This window comes from Silene latifolia, chromosome 7 (genome assembly GCF_048544455.1).
Source record: "Silene latifolia isolate original U9 population chromosome 7, ASM4854445v1, whole genome shotgun sequence".
Classification (NCBI taxonomy): domain Eukaryota; kingdom Viridiplantae; phylum Streptophyta; class Magnoliopsida; order Caryophyllales; family Caryophyllaceae; genus Silene; species Silene latifolia.
In genome coordinates, this window is record NC_133532.1 from 12,492,889 (window position 1) to 12,513,670 (window position 20,782).

The window sequence follows — 20,782 nt, forward strand, 5'->3', positions numbered from 1 at the left end:
AGATAAAATAAAAATTAAAAAATTAAAAAATTAAAACAAAAAGAGTGATACAAAATAAAATAAACTACTCATCATCCTCACAATCATAGTACGACCGAAACGCCTAAAACAACACCTCTAGACGCGCTCTCTGCATCTCCTCAGTGGGTTGTTGGTAGACGGTCCTGTAATGAAGACTAAGACCTAAGGCGACCTCCGGCTGCTCATAAAAAGGGACTGAATGAAACTCGACCTGGTGTGACGGGGGGATAGAAATACTGGTGAGAAATCTCCGAGTAACAGTTCATGTACCCCTCAGCAACTTCGAATGGCATAAACACCGGAACTAACCAATGTCGCAGGGCTATGTTCGAAGTTTTGACCCCCCAAGTCCTATCGGTATCTTCCCCGAACTCAAGCCTATAATTGCCCTTCATCGGGCGCTGCTCAAGAGACGGATTCTGCATCGGATACGGAACTGTCTGGCGATACCCAAACTGAAGCATTCACCGACCAGGCTCGTACGACTCTACTATATCGAAAAATATGATAAAACCAGAGTAAAGTACCACCCTACATGCGCCATGGGGACGGTTCCTGTAGGGCAACCATCGGACATGCTCCATCCTAAGCCTGTCTAAACTCTGGTGATGCATCTGTAATAGCTGACGATCATCCTTAAACCGAGGCACGCGGGCCCAAGCTTATACTAGAGATCTATCCTCAAGATAGTATCCATCGTCGGGTTGGAACTGGGAAATTACTCGTATATCCATGCCTGGAGTAATGGTAGACACCCGCTAACACCAATAGTCTCTCGGCACGATGCTATCCCTAGTTGACGGTATAAGTAGGCCAGTACAAACAACGGGCACCCCAAGCGTACGAATCAACCCGGCCAAGAGAGTATCAAGCAAGGGCAACAACTGAGCGTTCATTGTAGCACCACTCTTGTCCATGAACAAAGTATGTCCCAATAAGATCAAAAGGTACGCCCAAAACGAGTCATGCTCGTTCCCCTCCTCAATAACATCCCTCAATTCTATTGTCAATAAACCACCGTTCTTATAGTGCGGTGGTACCTCCCGGGAAACATGAACTCTATAAAACCTAGCTATCTTCACCCTCAAACCCGGATCCTCGGCCCCAACCATACCGTGCACACACACCCTATCATCACTAACCCGTATCCCGAGAATGCGCTCCACATCGTGGAGCATGATTCTAATCCCTCCAAAAGGCATATGGAAATTTTTAGTATCCGGCTGTCGCCTCTCTATAAAAGTACTTAGCAGGTATCGTCTAGACCGGTGGTAAAACAGTCCCTCAAAACACCAAGTCGGCTTGAATGAACCCTAACGGCAACAACGTCATGGAGCTCAATCTCTCTAATCTCCCTCACACAGTTCAGCCTCTCGTAGTATTTGAGCCACGATCTCAACATTTCAGGGTCGTTAGGCTGAGACCAATTGATGAACGCTACATATCTACCGAAGCTCCGTAAGACGGAACTGTTAGCAGGACCATGCACCAACAACGGGACCTCTAAGGACCCAAGAAGTATCCCTCATCGATTGCGACCTCTCCGTGCTCAAGGAAGTCTCCCTAGTACTCGAATATCGGCCTCTAGGATCCCGGGCCAACCTCTAGGTCAAAAATCTCTGGGATAACAGGTTCCCTACGACCCGATACTCACCTACATCCTCGTCCTCCCACCCCTCCTCTTCCTCTCCAACAAGCCGGAAACTATCAGCTAACTCCCATGACCTTGCCTTCTCTAAATGGCGGTGGCGGTGGTCGCGCCACCAAACAGCGTAAACAACGCTTGGAAGATGTGACGATGCGGCCCAAAGTACGGTTGAGGTCAGACCATTATAGCGGCTGTGGGACTTTCATAATGTTCTTCCCTCTTTTATTTCGATCTCCCACCTGCATTAAATAAATAAAAAATCTTACAAAATACCCCACATCAACTAGAAAACTTAAAAAATTAAAAAAATCGGCAAATAAAGGCAATAAACACAGTTTAAAAAAAATTGAATGAACTATGGACGAAAAGTTGACATTCAAAAATCGACCATGGAGCAAATGTTGAATGTCAACGTTTGACAATGGCCGAATCTTGAATCTCAACATTTAACCATGGCAAAACGTTGAAATTTAGAAAAGGGAGTCATTTTAAAAAAAACTGGAAAGGTAGTAATTTTTATTTTATTCTCAAAAAAATTATTAAGTGAGACACAAGGAGTATATCAGTAAGTAGATTATACAATGTACACAACCAATTTTATAGTTTCTGAGCATTAAAATAAAGTTTTTGAGTTTTATTTAAAAAACTAGTTTTGAAACCCGTGAAAATCACGGGATCGTTAATAATTGATTGTTTTTAAGTGTTTAATTTGTGAATAACTTATATGGAGTAGTCCCCCTCTCAATCATTTGTTTAATTTTAATTAAAAAACCACTCACAAATAATTAAACCGGTATTTTAAATAAAAGTTTAATACACCAAATTTTTGATTCTAGATGGTACGCAAAGCAAAATGTGAATAGCTTGGTTGTTTTGAAGTGAGGACACAATCCGTCAAATTGAATTTTCGGGTACTTCTGGTCTTATGGACAATCTTGACGCCATAGAAGTATTGGAACATGAAATTGCGCTCCATTGTCGTCCCTTGTTTTCAAAGGACGGGTAATGTTGGTTTCGACAACCTGGTATCAAATAAGACAATATGAATTGGTATTTTGATGAGATTTTATAGAAAGAAAATCAATGACTCTCAATTTTCTCGTTTGAGTTGCTAATGATTCTTCAATTGCCTGTTCAATTAATGGTTCTTCAATTGTCTCTTTAGTTAGCGATTCTTCATTTGTCTCTTTATTATTTAACCATTGCTTTGACCGGCTTAAAGATTATAGAATATGAATGATTTTTTTCACCAACAAACATTGCATTTTGCCTCTTTATTGCTTGAATGAAGATACTGTTTTTATTGTCGTTTTGGTGCATTTTAAAGTACTTGACCCTATGTTTATCTTGCAAAGAAACGGTCGTGAACTTTTATGTGAGCAACTTTAACAACTATTCCAAATAATTCCAAGAAAAGATTACATATATTTAAAATATCACATTTTGTGTTATAATAATATACTCCGTAGTATATATAAGATTAGATATGGGACAAAAAGTAAGAGAGTAAAGTAAGGATCAAAACTTTATAGGTGAACTCTAATAATTATTATTATTAGTATAAGATGAGTAAAACTAATTACACATTGGAATTGAAACAATGAATTGGAGAATAAGAAATCGTTTTCTAACTAATTACTATTTATGCATATTATAACACTATGATAAGATCAAATTGACATGTGTATCGTAATTTGGCTAAACAATTTGATTTGTAACCTGTTTGACAAAGTAAAAATAAAACATAAGTGATACAGAGGAGACTAAAGTGTATGAAAGAGTGAAGGACAATAATGTAACAACATGTCAACAACTTATTAAAGATTTTTGCTACCATTCGATATTTCTAATACACCATTGTAGAAAAATGAAAAACTGACAAAAATGAAAGAGTCATCCAAACCAAGAAAAAAAATCTGTAAAAAAGATCCATAGTCATTATTTCGAATCTCGTGTATTGTTATTGATATGTGAGTATGTCATCCTCTTATAATATTAATACAAACACACACACAAAAATAACTAATAAAATTCTAATTAATTCAAAACATAATAAAAATAAAAAGTGAAACAATTAATTTAGTTCTCATTGTATAGTTTACCTACCAATTTTTTGAATAAAGTTGAAAATTCATTCTCCTGCAATATTAATATAAACACAAAAAAAGTAACTAATAAGATTCTAATTAATTCAAAACATAATAAAAATAAAAAGCGAAATAATTAATTTAGTTCTTTAGCTATACCTTACCTACCAATTTTTTGAATAAAATTGGAAATTCATTCTCCTGCAATATTAATACAAACACAAAAAATAATAACAAATTAATACAAAATATAAGAAAAATAAAAAATGAAACAATTAGTTTACTTTTCTATGTATACTTTAGGTGCTATTTTTTGAATAAAATTGAAAATTAGGATGAATATAATAGTTATATATATATGAAAAATTCTATTACAAATTCTCTCAAAATTTTATGAATGAAAGAAAAATAAAAAAATATGGTACATAAAAACGGAGTATATATAGTAATGATGAAGGGAAAGTTAAAAGGTCATTTCATTAAATAAAGGAAATAATGGTTATTAAATAAATAAGGTAAATAAATAAATAAAAATTATGAGAGGAGATCAATGGTTTACAATTTTTTTTTTTTTTTTTTTTTTTTTGTGTTTATCCCTTATATTTTTTTAACTTTTTTTACCTTATATTTTTTTAATTTTCTTAAATTGGTAATCCATATCACTTTTTTTTTATACCATGTCACATTAAAAGTTGTCACATCACAATTAAACTTGCAATGTCACATTTTTTTGTTAGCCTTTTAATAAGATTTTATAGATAGAAACTATTATAGGTTTTATAGCCATTATACAACCATAAAATCCAATATTTTAATTTTATTTTTAATTTATTTTGTGGTATTATTTAATTAAATAATTGATTGCCGAGAAACTCAAGAGGTGAATTAAATAGGAAAAAATGTTAATGAAAATGATTGGTGTTAACTGTTAAGTAATATAAAGAGTTTTAATCAATTTATTAACATATTGTATTATAAAAATTGATTAAATAGAAAAAAAAATTAATTAATTTGGTGGGTGTTAAGTATTATGAAGAGTTTTAATCAATTTATTTCCGTGTTTAATTAAAAAAAATGAATTAAATAGGAAAAAATGTTAATAAAAATGGTGGGTGGTAAGTAATATGAAGAGTTTTAATTAATTTATTAACATATTTTATTATAAAAATTTCAATTTTAATTATAAATTATAAATTTTATTAACATGTTTTATCACAAAAATTTCAATTAAAATGTCAATATTAACTATAAATTATGAAATTTTGATGTAATTTCTAAGGTTTACATAAATTTGGGAAAATAATATATTTAATATACAAAAATCATTTAAGAATATAGATAATATCTTTTAATATTATAGATAAGTGAACTTAAATTAATTTATAGATAAATGAATTAAATTAATGCCATGTAATAATAAATTAATGTCGGTTAACAAAATGAGCGGAAAAAGGGGGATTGTCGTTGTCGATAGGAACAGTGATGATAAGAGACGGGGTAATTGGGTATGAATGTGTATGTGACATTGGGGTTATGGGGCTGAGGTGGGTTTCAAATGTCTGCGTGACTTTTTTTATCCTACGTGGCATTGTCTACGTGGACTTAATTGAACATTTTAGGGTAGCCTTTTAATAGTATTTATAGATTATGAGTTTTAGTATAAAATTTCCGAGTTCATTCACTTAAACATTAACCTCAAAAAATTATAACAAAACTCAAAAATATTACATATAAGCTTAGTTAAATGTGAGTTTTGATGGGAAAAAAAATTAAAATCTAACTTATAAACTTTACTAAGCTCACAAAAAATATGCATATGCTAAAAAAAAAAAACAAATAAAGTTTGAGGTAATAAGCTCAGAAAAAATAGAATCCATTTTTGAAATAATGGTCAAAAATAAAATATTTGCCGTTTTGGGTCGGTTTTGAAAATATTTGTCAATATGGTGTCCACGTAGGCTCGGGATTTCTGGACCTAAAACACGCCACTACCAATGGCGTGTTTATAATGAGTACGGAAAGAAACTTCATTAAAAAATGGACTAAAACAAACACGCCATTGGGAATTGCGGGTTTCGGAGGGGAAACACGCCACCCCTAATGGCGTATCTTATGTAATTTTTTTTTTTTTTTTTTTTTTTTTTTAAGTTCGATCGATTGAGGAAAAAAAATTGTTGTAAAGACACTAAGACTACTAATGACGTGTTTCTTCACAAAACACGCCATTAGTAGTGGCGTGTTTCAGGTCTAGAAATCCCGAGCCTACGTGGACACCATTTTGACAAATATTTTCAAAACCGACCCAAAACGACAAATATTTTATTTTTGACCATTATTTCAAAAATGGACTCGAAAAAATACAATTATACTTAAAAATAAATAAAGTTTAAGATAGTACCTTCGATATATGTTTTTTTTTCAGAGTACTCTAACAAGTACTACAATTATTTGAGGAACTAACAAATTAAACCGCAACATTAACACCATCTTAAATGATAAAATGCATGATTAATTAAGAAATTAAAGATGATAGAAGATGGGATGGAGGCGAACAGGGAGGCCTTTGGCAGGGGCAGGCATGGGATTAACGATGATAGTCTCCTCAGGAATAAGTTTCTCCCATTTAAATCTCTTTACAATATTGTGTATGAACACCAATATTTCCAGTCTTGCAAACTCTTTTCCTGGGCACATTCTTGGGCCTCCACCAAACGGCACGTACGTGTAAGGTGCAGGACCGCTCCCATCAAACCTGGTCGGGTCAAATTTCTCGGGTTCGGGAAGCATTAGGGTTTCTATGCGTTGAATTTCTTGTCAAAGTATAAGCGCACGATGTACGCATGTATGTGTAATGTGAGTTTGAGTTAATGTCAAGTAGTTTATCAAAATGTTGAGTCCAACAAGATGGACAGTCATACGCAAGTGTTTAGTAAGAGAGGTACCTTCCAACCCTTGGGAATTTGAAAACCAGCATACATGAAATCGGAGAGGGCTTCCCTAAAAGCACCTTGAGCCGGGGGTGTCAAACGCATCACTTCACACGCAACGTTCCATGAATACTTCATCTTCTGTATGTCCTCCCATGTTAGATGCTCTCCCGGTGCTTTTGATTTTGCTATCTCCATTTGCTCTGCATTCAAGTTTAATTTCCATTTACAAACTTAATCTTAATCTTTTCATATCGGTTCAGGAAAGGTTGTTTTTGATGTATTAACAGTTTCATATACTCCCTCCGTCCCGGTGAAAAGTTATCTATTTCTGTTTTTGGGTGTATTAGTCGATAATTATCTATTTTCATTGTAAGTGGGAGATTGGTGATTTGCGTGGTCCAAAATCAATCTCTTATACTTCTTTGGTCCTGGTGTCAAAAACAATAGATAACTATTTATCGGGACAGAAGGAGTACATATATACAATGTGACTCCTTATAATTTATAAATATGAGTTTTGTCTTATAAGAGACTATTAGAGTATGTGGAGTCTATTGATCGAATACGAAAGAGGGGGGTGGGTGGGTGGAGGGGAGGGGGGTGGGGGTGGGGTGAATTGAGTATTAAGAACGATGATCGCTTTTTCGAAATATATGATATAAATTAATTACTTGATTTTATTGATTAAAATCAACTAATTAAATTATTAACAATAAATGCAAAATCGAAATAACAATAATAAAGAGAGAGAGAAAGAGAGACACACAGGATTTTGAAGTGGTTGATTTCACAAGTCGAAACCTACGTCCACTATTCTCGATTAATAATTTTTAGTACCTTTCTCCGGATTACAAAAATTACCAATCCACTCGTATAATCAACTATATGATTATAACTCAGATTGAGTATCGCTAAATACTCTAGGTTGCTCTTACGTTAATAAGAAAAATACAACGATAAATACTAATCTCACGTTATGCGAGTGAGTATAATACCCTTGTGTATTTAGTATCCTATAACGATTTTTCCTTGAGTGATTGACAAATTTGATGCGTAATTTTTGTATAAGCAAATTTGGAAAATAAGAATTAAAGCTCAAATGATTTTGCTTAAAATATTTTTCTCTCTTGAAATTTGTAGATGTGTGTGTCAACAATTATTGTTGAATGAATGAGAGTATTTATAGTAGAGTGAATTAGGGTTTGGAATATTCTGGAATTAGGGCATAGGAATGTTCTGGAAACATAAATCCCTAAATGACTTGATGAACAAGTAAGAAGCAAAAGGAAGGAGGAGTTTGGCCTCCCTAGGGTTTCGGCCTCCCTAGGGTTCGGCCACCTAGGGTTTGGCCGGCCTCTAGGGCTCCTTCGGTCCACTTCTTGCTTCTATAGCCCACAATAAATCGAGATAGAATTTAGTTAAAGCCCTAAGTTGCATGACGATATAAATATCGTGTTACAAACCAATAGTTTATTTAACTTAAATTCTAATTAATTAATTCCAATTAAAATAAATACTCTCTTATTTTTATAGACCATTAAAAATATATTTTCCAAAAATTAACGCATCATTTTTGTCTAGCAATGAAGTTATGTCTATTAGGTCATAACTTCACTAACCTTTAAATCAAACAAAGTAAAACCATTCTGGGATGACGACCTATACTATCTAATCTTGGTAGATCTTGATGAAACAAATCGTCTCTTCACAAGTCTCTCATCTTGAGTCTCGTGGTTGATTTCCAATCTTGATCTTGCTTGAATATATCGATCAAGTGTATTTGAAGTTGTACCTCCTTGGTCCAAACTTCAAGCTTGCGTCATTGTAATTGTTCCTTTCTAAATTAAAACTTAAGCACACAATTACACGCATATGTTTATATATTAAGTCCACATACAAATCATTACCGTCATTATCAAAACAATTAATAAGGACTAAAGGTCCAACAAATTCCCCCTTTTTGATGATGACAAGTCTCCTATGATTTGTGTCTAAGTCTAGTTCCCCCTCAACATAATACTTCCCAAATTATAGAAAAGTTGAGCGTAGAAACTAATAATCTCTTCAAAGTTATAACTATAGAACGCCATGAGAGAATTAACTTTGAGACGGTCGCAAATCATAAAAACAATTCCCCCTCTTGGCATCATTGAAAAGATAAGAACAAACATAAAACGACCAGAATAATATATTATGAGACAAGAATGAATCATGAAAAATATATTATATTAAACGCAATCTAGTTCTTAATTAGCATAATAATATTATAAACTTGCAATCACAAAAGGAATTATGCGGAATTGAAAAAGCTAATATCCATAAGAATGGATTTTTATTGTGAGCAAAGGAATTAAAAAGATAAGGCTAGGTTGAATGGATTAGGGCAAGATGGTCAAGGGTAGCGTGGGCTTGGCGGGTTGGACCTAGGACGAGTTCGGTATTCCAAGTCCTCGAGTCGCGCATGACAATGGTCAAGGAGTGCAGCTTGGGCAGTCAATCGAGTATCGAAGTTACTAATCCTCAAAGTCATAGCTTTAACTGCTTCATATATAGTTTGCATTTCAGACCTCATCTCCTTCCCAGATTGTAAGAGCTCATCACCAAACTTAACCATACTATCCAAACCTTCCCTCATATGAGTAGACTCAGAATGTGTTCGCACGGCGGCCTTAAGAGCACTTTCAATTTTCGTTTCAAATCGTGACAACACGGTATTGATACGAGTCGGGCTAACTTCACATGGTCCACTAGTATCAACTCTCCTTTCCCTTTTAATAAGATCAAACAATTCTTCTAATTTCTTGTCTTGTTCATTAATCCGTCCAAGAATAGAAGTAAAGTTTGAATCCATCTTAGAATCCAACATATCAAAACTCACATTGCTTTTTCCTCCTTTCTCTCCTTTTTCGCCTTTTGTCTCAAAACCTAATTCGTTGCCATTAATAACGAGCTTCATATAAGATAGATAAAGATCGCTCATCTCGTCATTTGATATCACTCCATAACTATTCTTCCCAATAACTCCTTTCTTCTCCAAAATTCGAGATATCCAATTCCCATAAGGCAAACTCAAAGTAGAAGCTAAATCATCCATCTTAGCTGTTACACTAGCTTGTATAATTTTATGAAACACAAGCAAGGGTAAACTAACCTTTTCTCCTTCAAGCCAAGCCTTCATCATAATCATCTCATGTGCCCCGAATTTATCTCTACCTTCTTTTCGAGGAACAATGGTAGTCCAAAGAAAGTTCAAAAAGAACCTCAAGATTGGCGACAACTTTGCAGTTAAGATAGTCTCAGATGAAGTCGCATCTTGTTTGAAAAACCGTTTCACAATCAGCCTAATACCAATCAAACGAGTAAACGCGTCCTGCGTGAATGCGATATCGAGCAACTTGATTGATATTGCTTCGTTCTACTTGAGTTAAACGAAGATTATTCAGTCCATTGTTGGTGTAATCATCCATATGCTGTGCGTAAAGAACTCGTGAAGAACCATCTTGAAGTATATAATTTTCAGTCTTTGAACTTACCTCAATTTCGGAAACCAACTTTCCCTTACCCTTAACTAATTTCCGTCGCTTCTTGTCGTTGTCGGGCATGTCGGCGGTGGTCCATGGGGAACGGGGGTTGTCGGCCGGTGAGATGGAGCGAGTTCTTGGCGGTGATTGGGTTACTTTCTTTCTAATAACAACATGTTTCTTGGATTGAAAACGGGTTGTAGGTTGATTAGTCATTATTAACAAAAAAAGATAGTAGCAAAAGGTATTTAGGGTTTAGATGATTAGAATTGATGAGAATTATGATGGGATTAAAGGGGTATATATAGCATAAGGAATTTGAGTTTAGGTAAGAATAGGAATTTGAGTTTAGGTAAGAATAGGATTCCTTAAAGATAGAGAATAATACCAACTTCCATATTTTTAATGCCTTTCTTTTTTTTTTCGGCACTTTATTTTTTTTATTTTTATTTTTTTTTTCGCGGCACACTTCCCTTTTTTTTTGTGCTTTCCCTTTTTTTTTATTTTTGGTACTATTTCCTTTTTCTTATATGACAATAATAAGAAAAGAATCCTCTTTGAAGTAAGATTAGGAAAGAAAATCTTGTGATGGAGTTTAGGCAGGATTTGTGTAGGAATATAATAAGATAGAAATATCTTTATTATATTTAGGCAGTTTATTGTAGATTTTGTCGAATTTTTGTAAGGAAATGTGATTATGCAGAATATAAAATATTACCATACACATAAGCAAGATATAACACGTAAAATAAATATTAGTTAACATAATTAAACTTGCAACAAAAATATACGGACACAATCGTACAATCTCATCTTCATAGCTTGATCATTCGGGTTCCGGACATAATTATGACGGATTTAATTATCACTAATTAAACCAATCTCAAGTCTCAATAACTCAAAGCGCTTTCTAGCTAATGCCTTAGTCAAGATATCAGCCCATTGCCTTTCAGTACTACAAAATTCAAGTGAAATGTTGCCTTTCTCTACATGATCTCGTAGGAAATGGTGTCGAATATCTATATTTTTGGTCCTCGAGTGCTGGGCAGGGTTCTTAGAAATTACTATAGCACTCGTATCGTCACACATAATAGGCATACGACCTACATTTATACCATAATCACATAGTTGTTGCTTTAACCAAAGTAATTGAGAACATACCGATCCATGAGCATACATACATACTCGGCCAAAGTAGAGACATTGCAATCGAATTTTGTTTCTTCGATCCCCATGTGATAATACAAGGTCCAACAAATGTTGCATACCCAGAAGTGCTTTTCCTATCTAAGGAACATCCTGCATAATCTGCATCTGAATATCCTACTAGATCGAAATTGCACTCAAGTGGATACCATAAGTATAAATTAGATGTACCAATTAAATATCTCAAGATACGTTTAACTCCAATCATATGTGATTCTTTAGGGCACGATTGAAATCGCGCACAAACACATACGCTAAACATTATATCAGGACGACTTGCAGTTAAATATAAAAGTGAACCAATCATACCTCGATATGTAGTCTCATCGACACACTTACCATGTTCATCTATAGTCATCTTCTTTTCAGGTACCATAGGTGTATCGTATGATTTTGCATTTTCCATACCGAACTTTCGGATTAGTTCCTTGATATATTTCTGTTGGTGTATCTTTATACCATCCTTTGTTTGTTGAATTTGTAAGCCTAGAAAGTACTTCAGTTCTCCCATCATGCTCATTTCAAACTCAGAAGTCATTAGATCAGAAAAATACTTGCACAATTTTTCATTAGTAGAACCGAATATAATATCGTCTACATAAATTTGCACAACAAGTAAATTAGAACCCTCGGATTTTAGGAACAGGGTTTTATCGACAGATCCTCTTGTAAAATTATTTTGTAACAAGAACTTGGATAATCTGTCATACCATGCCCTTGGAGCTTGTTTCAAACCATATAAAGCTTTGTCTAATTTATAAACGTGGTTTTGAAACTTGCTATCTAAAAATCCGGGAGGTTGTTCTACATAGACTTCTTCCTCCAAATAACCATTAAGAAATGCTGTCTTAACGTCCATTTGGAATAATTTCATTCCTTTATGAGCAGCAAAGGCAATAATGAGACGAATAGCCTCAAGTCTTGCTACAGGTGCAAAGGTCTCGTCGTAATCGATCCCTTCTTGTTGATTGTAGCCTTGGACAACTAGTCGAGCCTTGTTTCTTGTAATAAGTCCTGCATCGTCCAATTTATTTCTGAACACCCATCTTGTACCAATAACAGTTCGATCGCTAGGTCGTGGTACTAAGTGCCATACCTTATTGCGTTCGAATTGTTGAAGCTCATCTTGCATAGCGGTTATCCAATCAGGTTCAGCAAGAGCTTCTTTAATATGGGTAGGTTCAATGGTTGATAGAAACGAAAAGAACGAGCAGAAATTATTCAAGGACCTTCTAGTTTTAATGCCTTGTTCTAGATCCTCTAGGATTTTGTCCAAAGGGTGGGAGCTTTGATGTTTCCACTTTTTGAGAACTCTAGGCTCATTGTCATTTAATGGACTAGCATCATCTGCAGACGAAGAATCATGATTTGTTCCCCCTGAGTTGGACTCGGGATTTTCTGCAGAAGCATCACTAACTTCATTAGAATTATCATGATTTGGATCGGAAGTTACAACATCATTAGTTATAACTTCAAGATCTCTTTCTTTATCTAAGGAAGGGTCGATAGTATCATTAACTATGGACTCATCACTTCTCTTAGGATCATTTGCAGAATTTTCTAGTTCATCATTGATACCTTGAATATCTTCATCTTCATTTAAGGGCTCATTTCTTGCTAGAAAGAAATTGGGCTCATCTGGATCCTCTTCTTCCTGTTCAACTTTATCAAACACATTATCTTCGTCAAAGCGAACATGAACACTTTCTTCTATGCGCAAGGTTCTTTTATTGAACACTTTATAAGCTTTACTATGATCCGAATATCCCAGAAAAACAGCTTCGTCACTTCGGGGGTCAAATTTTCCTAAATTTTCTTTTCCATTATTGTGAACAAAGTATTTGCTCCCGAAGCAACGAAGATGTAATATATTGGGTTTTCTCCCTCTTAAAAGTTCATAGGGAGTCTTTTTCAAAATAGGTCGGATCATAGCTCTATTATGCACATAGCATGCGGTACTAATGACTTCCCGCCCAAAAGCTTCTAGGAAGGCCACTACACAAAAGCATAGTACGAGCCATATCCTCTAGGGTTCGATTCATACGTTCCACGACACCATTTTGTTGTGGGGTACGTGGTGCGGAGAAGTTATGCCCCACACCATTTTCCCTACAATATTCTATAAATAATTGATTATCAAATTCCGTGCCGTGATCCGTCCGAATCGAAATAAGCTTATTATCATATCTATTTTGGGACAGCTTCATTAATACCACAAATTCATCGAAAGTTTCATCTTTAGAGGAAAGAAAGATTGGCCAGACATACCTTGAGTAATCATCGACTAGAACAAATACATACTTTGATCCACCACGTCTTCTAACTCTCATAGGTCCACATAAATCCATGTGTACCATCTCAAGTGGTCGTTTAGTGCTAACTATTCTCTTAGGTTTAAAAGAGGATCTAACATGTTTGCAACGGGCACATGAGTCACACATTGTCTCTTGCTCGAATTTAATTGAGGGCAAGCCTTCAACTAAATCCATGGACTTAAGTTTCTTTAAAATAGTTGGCCTAATGTGTGCAAACCTCTTGTGCCACAAGCAAGACTCATCGGAAGTTACTTTCATACACGCAAAGGAATTTGTATTGACAACATTTAAGTCAATCATATACACATTCCTCATACGGTGACCCTCAAGTAAAACATTACTAGTACCTTCAATTATGATACGACAAACATCGGCATGAAAAACAACTCTATTTCCTTTGTCACATAATTGAGAAATACTAAGTAAATTATGTTTAAGACCACTTACCAGATATACTTTATCGATTGAATGAGAGGTTGAAATTCCAATTTTTCCTACTCCAATAATCATACCCTTCTTGTTATCTCCAAAGGTAACCTTGCCACCAAAGAAGGGCTCTAGTGAAAGAAAAAGATTTGTCTCTGTCATGTGTCTCGAGCATCCACGTCGAGATACCATAGATTATTTTCTTTCACTTCTACCTGCAAATGAATCAAATACAACTTTTAGGTACCCAAGCTAAGTTGGGTCCTTTATGGTTAGTAATTCTATATATTTGATCCTTTTTAACCCATACTTGTCTTATTATACTTTTGGCTTTAACATTGGGTTTTCTTGGTCTTTGTCTAACAATCGGAACATGAGGTACTCTAGGTTTTGTTCTATCGAAAGTAGCTTTAGGTCTAGTACCTTCATGAGACGCTTTAGGTTTAGAGTTATGAACTTTAGGCATGAATGTATGCTTTCGATTCTCATTTATTTTGTTTGATTTTGAAGGAACAGATGAGTAATCAAAAGCCATATCATAAGTCCATCTAAACTCATTATTGCGTTCTTCATTGTCGTTAGGTTCATCTATAGTAGAGACATCATCTTCCACTATGAAATCACAAGTCTTAACAGTTTCAACATTCTTTTTCTTATCCCAAGCAAGTTTGACACAATTGACTTGTATATGTCGAAGAGAGCCACAATAATTGCAAATCAAGTATTCGGAAGATTAACGTATTTTCTTTTTGAAATCATTTTGGAAGGATTAGATTTGCATTTATCATGGTCTCTACGACTATAGCATTCATGACCAAGTCCCATCTTCATGTTATTATCAGATTGTTCAGTAAGGAAGTTTAAAACCTTTGTGCTTCCTTCCCACTTATCATGAACTTTTCGTGCATGTAAAAGTAATTCTTTCAAGGATTCAATTTCTTTTTCACATTTTGAATGATCTACACTTGAATCCTTGGAAGAGTTACCTTTCTCAAAGTCTTCACGAAATTTATCAAAACGTTCATTCAAGACACGTTTCTCAATTTCATGTTGTTCCTTAAGTTTGGATAGACTTTTACTAGCTTCTTCTAATTGCTTAGAGAGAAATACAATTTCTCTCTTGTGTTCGGAAACCACACTATCTTTGCCATTAAGCTCATCTTTTAAAATCTCATTGACTTTCTTCAACTCAGAAGTTATAGCATCACTAGCTGTAACTTTAGCTTGAAGATGCTTAATGTTGAGTTTAAGCTCTGAAGTTATGGCATCACTAGCCGTAACTTTAGCTTGAAGATGCTTGATGTTGAGTTTAAGCTCTGAAGTTATGGCATCACTAGCCTTAACTTTTGATTCAAGAGCGTTCTTCTCAGCATTCGTCATGTCTAAAGTTATAGCTGGAGTAGCCATAACTTTAGATTTGAGCTTTTTGGCTTTGGCTTTCAGAAGTTGGTTCTCCTCAGCAATATCTAAAATCTGTTCCTTAAGGTCTTTTAACTCTAGACTTTGTTCATGACAATGATCAAGGGATTGTTCACAACACTTAATTAAATTATCCTTAGAAAGTTTCTTAACACGCTTTTTAAGTTCAAGATAATTTACCTCTTCATCCTCTCGAATCAATCAATTTCCAACAAGACACTTCTCAGCATTTGAAGCATTGCTTTCATTGTCGCTTTCGGAGAATAGGTCAAGACTGACGCTACTTAGACAAACGTTGGCAGTTTCTTCTTCATCTTCGGATTCGCCATCTTCAGAGTCCAAGTCTCCCCAACAATATGCCATCATAACTTGCTTGAATTCTCTCTTTGTTTTGTCACGTTGATTTTTGTCTTTAATTTTCTTCCATATAGGGCAATCTTTGATCATGTGATCATTATCACCACACTTGAAGCATCCACGATTAGAGAAAGACCCTTTTGACTCAAAAGTTTTCTTGGGAGTTTGCTTTGATTTGTTATTCGTCTTATTTTGATTTTGAAAGAAAGACCTTTTCTTAAGACGTTTAATAAGCAACGCAGTTTCATCTTCAATATCTGAAGAATCATCAACTTTGCTAGACTCAGCTTGTAAGGCCATCTTTTTGCTTGTGTTAACTTCCTCCTCATCCTGATTCAGAGTAATCTCGTGAGCCATTAAGGTTCCGAGTAGCTCCTGATAGGATAATGAAGTTAGGTCCTTACATTCTTCTATGACAGATACTTTATGTCTCCATCTGCGAGACATACTTCTGAGTATTTTTCTAGCAATTTCTTCGGAGTCAAAAGTTTTTCCTAAATTCTTTAGCTCATTGATGATGCTAGAAAAGCGAGAGGACATGCTATCAACTGACTCGTTTTGCTCCATGGCAAACAGCTCGTATTTTCGCATTAGTAATGCCATACGTTGCTTTTTGACAACAGTGGTTCCCTCATAGGCTAATTCTAGACCATCCCATATTTCCTTGGCAGATGAACTGGTTGAGAAACGATCGAATTCAGTGGCAATCATACCGTTTTGCAATAAGCTTATTGCTTTTGAATTCTTCTCAACCTTTTTATAATCCGCCTCAATATAATCCTCTTCATTCTTTTCGACGGTAGTGCCATTCTTTTGGTTGCAAGTAAGATCTTATTCGGACCATTCTTGATAATCAACCAACACTCCCGTCGTTTCCCTTAATGAAGTGGGTCATCATATTTTTCCATAAACCATAGTTCTTCCCATTGAATATAGGACACTTTAGGTGTTTGGAATCCATTTGACAAAAAAAAAAAAAATGCGGCGGAAAAGACGATAAATAGACTACAAAAAACGATCAACTCTAGTCATTGTTAGGCTATCAAAAGCACGAGGCTCGATACCAATTGTGGAGTCTATTGATCGAATACGAAAGAGGGGGGGGTGAATTGAGTATTAAGAACGATGACCGCTTTTTCGAAATATATGATATAAATTAATTACTTGATTTTATTGATTAAAATCAACTAATTAAATTATTGACAATAAATGCAAAATCGAAATAACAATAATAAAGAGAGAGAGGAAGAGAGACACACAGGATTTTGAAGTGGTTCAGTTTCACAAGTCGAAACCTACGTCCACTATTCTCGATTAATAATTTTTAGTACCTTTCTCCGGATTACAAAAATTACCAATCCACTCGTATAATCAACTATATGATTATAACTCAGATTGAGTATCGCTAAATACTCTAGGTTGCTCTTACGTTAATAAGAAAAATACAACGATAAATACTAATCTCACGTTATGCGAGTGAGTATAATACCCTTGTGTATTTAGTATCCTATAACGATTTTTCCTTGAGTGATTGACAAATTTGATGCGTAATTTTTGTATAAGCAAATTTGGAAAATAAGAATTAAAGCTCAAATGATTTTGCTTAAAATATTTTTCTCTCTTGAAATTTGTAGATGTGTGTGTCAACAATTATTGTTGAATGAATGAGAGTATTTATAGTAGAGTGAATTAGGGTTTGGAATATTCTGGAATTAGGGCATAGGAATGTTCTGGAAACATAAATCCCTAAATGACTTGATGAACAAGTAAGAAGCAAAAGGAAGGAGGAGTTTGGCCTCCCTAGGGTTTCGGCCTCCCTAGGGTTCGGCCCACCTAGGGTTCGGCCACCTAGGGTTTGGCCGGCCTCTAGGGCTCCTTCGGTCCACTTATTGCTTCTATAGCCCACAACAAATCGAGATAGAATTTAGTTAAAGCACTAGGTTGCATGACGATATAAATATCGTGTTACAAACCAATAGTTTATTTAACTTAAATTCTAATTAATTAATTCCAATTAAAATAAATACTCTCTTATTTTTATAAACCATTAAAAATATATTTTCCAAAAATTAACGCATCATTTTTGTCTAGCAATGAAGTTATGTCTATTAGGTCATAACTTCACTAACCTTTAAATCAAACAAAGTAAAACCATTACCGGATGACGACCTATACTATCTAATCTTCAGTAGATCTTCAGTGAACGAATCGTCTCTTCACAAGTCTCTCATCTTGAGTCTCGTGGTTGATTTCCAATCTTGATCTTGCTTGAATATATCGATCAAGTGTATTTGAAGTTGTACCTCCTTGGTCCAAACTTCAAGCTTGCGTCATTGTAATTGTTCCTTTTTAAATTAAAACTTAAGCACACAATTACACGCATATGTTTATTTATTAAGTCCACATACAAGTCATTACCGTCATTATCAAAACAATTAATAAGGACTAAAGGTCCAACAGAGTATAAAATAGTTGATTGAGCCTCAATCAACACCATAAGGTTTTAACTTTTGGTTGAGGTTGATCACCATCACTTTTCAGGTTTTAATTGACATGGTTTTTCCACAGCGACTAACTCACGATCTATCAATCAAAACAGGAATAAAACTTGGAAAACATTAGGTAAATATTTCCTCTGTCTCGATCAATAGTTATCTATTATTTTTAACACAAAGATTAAGGAAATAAATATAGATGAATTTTAACCACACAAATCACTTAATCCCACATGCACATAAACCACAAAATGTTGCCAAAAATGAAAATAGATAAATATTGACAGGAACGGAGGGTTTAGTAAATACCTGTATAAACAGCATCATAGATATGAGGTAATTCAGCAAGAAACTTGACAACAAAAGTACAAACAGCACTAACAGTATCATGTCCACCGACAAGCAATCCCAAAATATTATTAGCAATATCCAACTCATTCATAAACCGTCCATCTTCATCCGATGTTAATAACATATGTGACAATATATCCTGCGTAGGAGACGCCTTATTCTCCGCCAAATCCAACTTCCTTTGCTTTATAATTTCCCTCAGCTCTCGTACCATCACCTTCACCGCCTTGATCCCTCTATTAAATGGTGTTCCGGGTAGGTCGATCGGGATGGAGTATATCCCCAACGCAATGCTGTTGAATTGCACAGCGAAGTTGGCTAAATGAACCGGATCCTCTATGCTTAAGAATATACGGCATGTTAGCCAAAATGTGTAACGTTTTGTTAGTGGCAATACTTGAACTTTATCTTTTCCCTCCCACTCTTCTTCCATATGTCGGCTTGCAATCTTGTCCATTATCGGTATGTACCTATGATTAGACTTGTCAAAATAGCACCCTACCAAAAGTAAAAAGTTACTCAATTATTATTTGCAAAGTCATTTATTTCGCTCAATTATTAGTAGTACTTTTTCCAATAATTTCTTTATTCTTGTGAAACTTTCCGAAATTAGGGTCTGGTAAATAGCGGATTAATATTGGTAGAAGCAGATTGTTAAAGTAGGTTATAATTGGCAGAATTTGTTGGCAGGTTTGACTAGCATATTCAATTAGCAGATTTTGTTAAAGGTGCTTGGTAATTAACATATTTAAATTAACAAATTATCTTAATCTTTTGTAAAATAATAAATAAGAACATAAATAAATTATTAACTAAATTATTTATTCTAAAATGAAGGTAGGATCAATATTTTTTAAGGGGTAAAAAGGTGAACCGACTTTTTCCTAATTTTTCCTAATCTACAGATACAATATGCTGAGAAATGGGAAGTAGCATATTGTTTTTTTTTGGTGCGTAAGAGGGGCAAAGCCCCGGAAAGTAGATTCGACTTCAATCTACTATTTTAATATGTTGTTTAACAAACACCCAAATAACATATATTAATTGGTTAAATATACTAAAAGTTCCAAATCCGTTAATTTTATTTGCAATCTACCGTTTAGATTAAAAAAAAACGGATACCTTTGTAATGCCTCAGGCTTGAAAAAAGTAGGAATGAATTTCATCATTTTCTTAGTTTCTTGCTTATAACCAATTTGGGTGGAAAAGGGGAACATCTTGTTAATATTGCTAGGATACCATGCTTCTACTAATCTGTTCTCGTTCGAGAACAAGAACTTGTTAGATGCCGCACCACACATTACCGCCATTTTTTCTCCTAAGATGGATGTCTTGAAAACATGGCTAGGTTCATATTTCGACAACCTACTAAATATGAACTTTTCCGGGTGGCCTTTCCATCCGGTCGATAAGAAGTCGTAGGACTCGCCTATTATTGGTAGTCCCATCTTGCCTGGGGGTAGCATATATGTCGGGGTAGAACAATAGTTGTGGAGGAAGAGAAGTGATATTAGTGAGAGTGAGGTGAAGAGAATCATGCCACAAAGGAAATATAGCTCCATGGTTTGGTTTTGTTAATTTGATTGTGATGAGGGGATTTTTTTAGAGTAATGTCATCTTATATGCTACGGAGTACCTTATTAGAACTAGACCTATAAAAACTCAACCTGACCCGATCGATCTAACTAAATGGGATGATGAAACTTTTAGATTCCCTCCGTCTCGGTCACCTTTTTGGCTGTTTACATATTTATAATGAAGCGAAGGCTCACTATTTATAATGGAATTGATCACTAAGAAATACAACTTAGGTTAATTAAATCTAATATAAAATAGGCAGCCTTTGAGTGATGGTAGGTGTTAAGTTTTAGGCTTGAGGCACAAGTCTTTGATTAAAATCAGATAATTCTTCCCAATACAATGTGACACTTTACAAAATTGGCAAAAAACTTTTCTAACTTTAAAACTTTGACAAGTTCAACTTACCATTTTGCGAAAAAGCAAAT

At 34.8% G+C, this 20,782-nt stretch overlaps 1 protein-coding gene and 1 pseudogene across 1 annotated transcript in view; one reads left to right on the forward strand and one right to left on the reverse strand.

The window, feature by feature from the left end:
* The window catches only part of LOC141591758 (beta-amyrin synthase-like), a 232,564-nt gene that overhangs the window by 74,488 nt on the left and 137,294 nt on the right, over nucleotides 1-20,782 (forward strand). The window lies entirely within an intron of this gene.
* Nucleotides 6,133-20,510, reverse strand: LOC141591764 (beta-amyrin 28-monooxygenase-like; annotated as a pseudogene).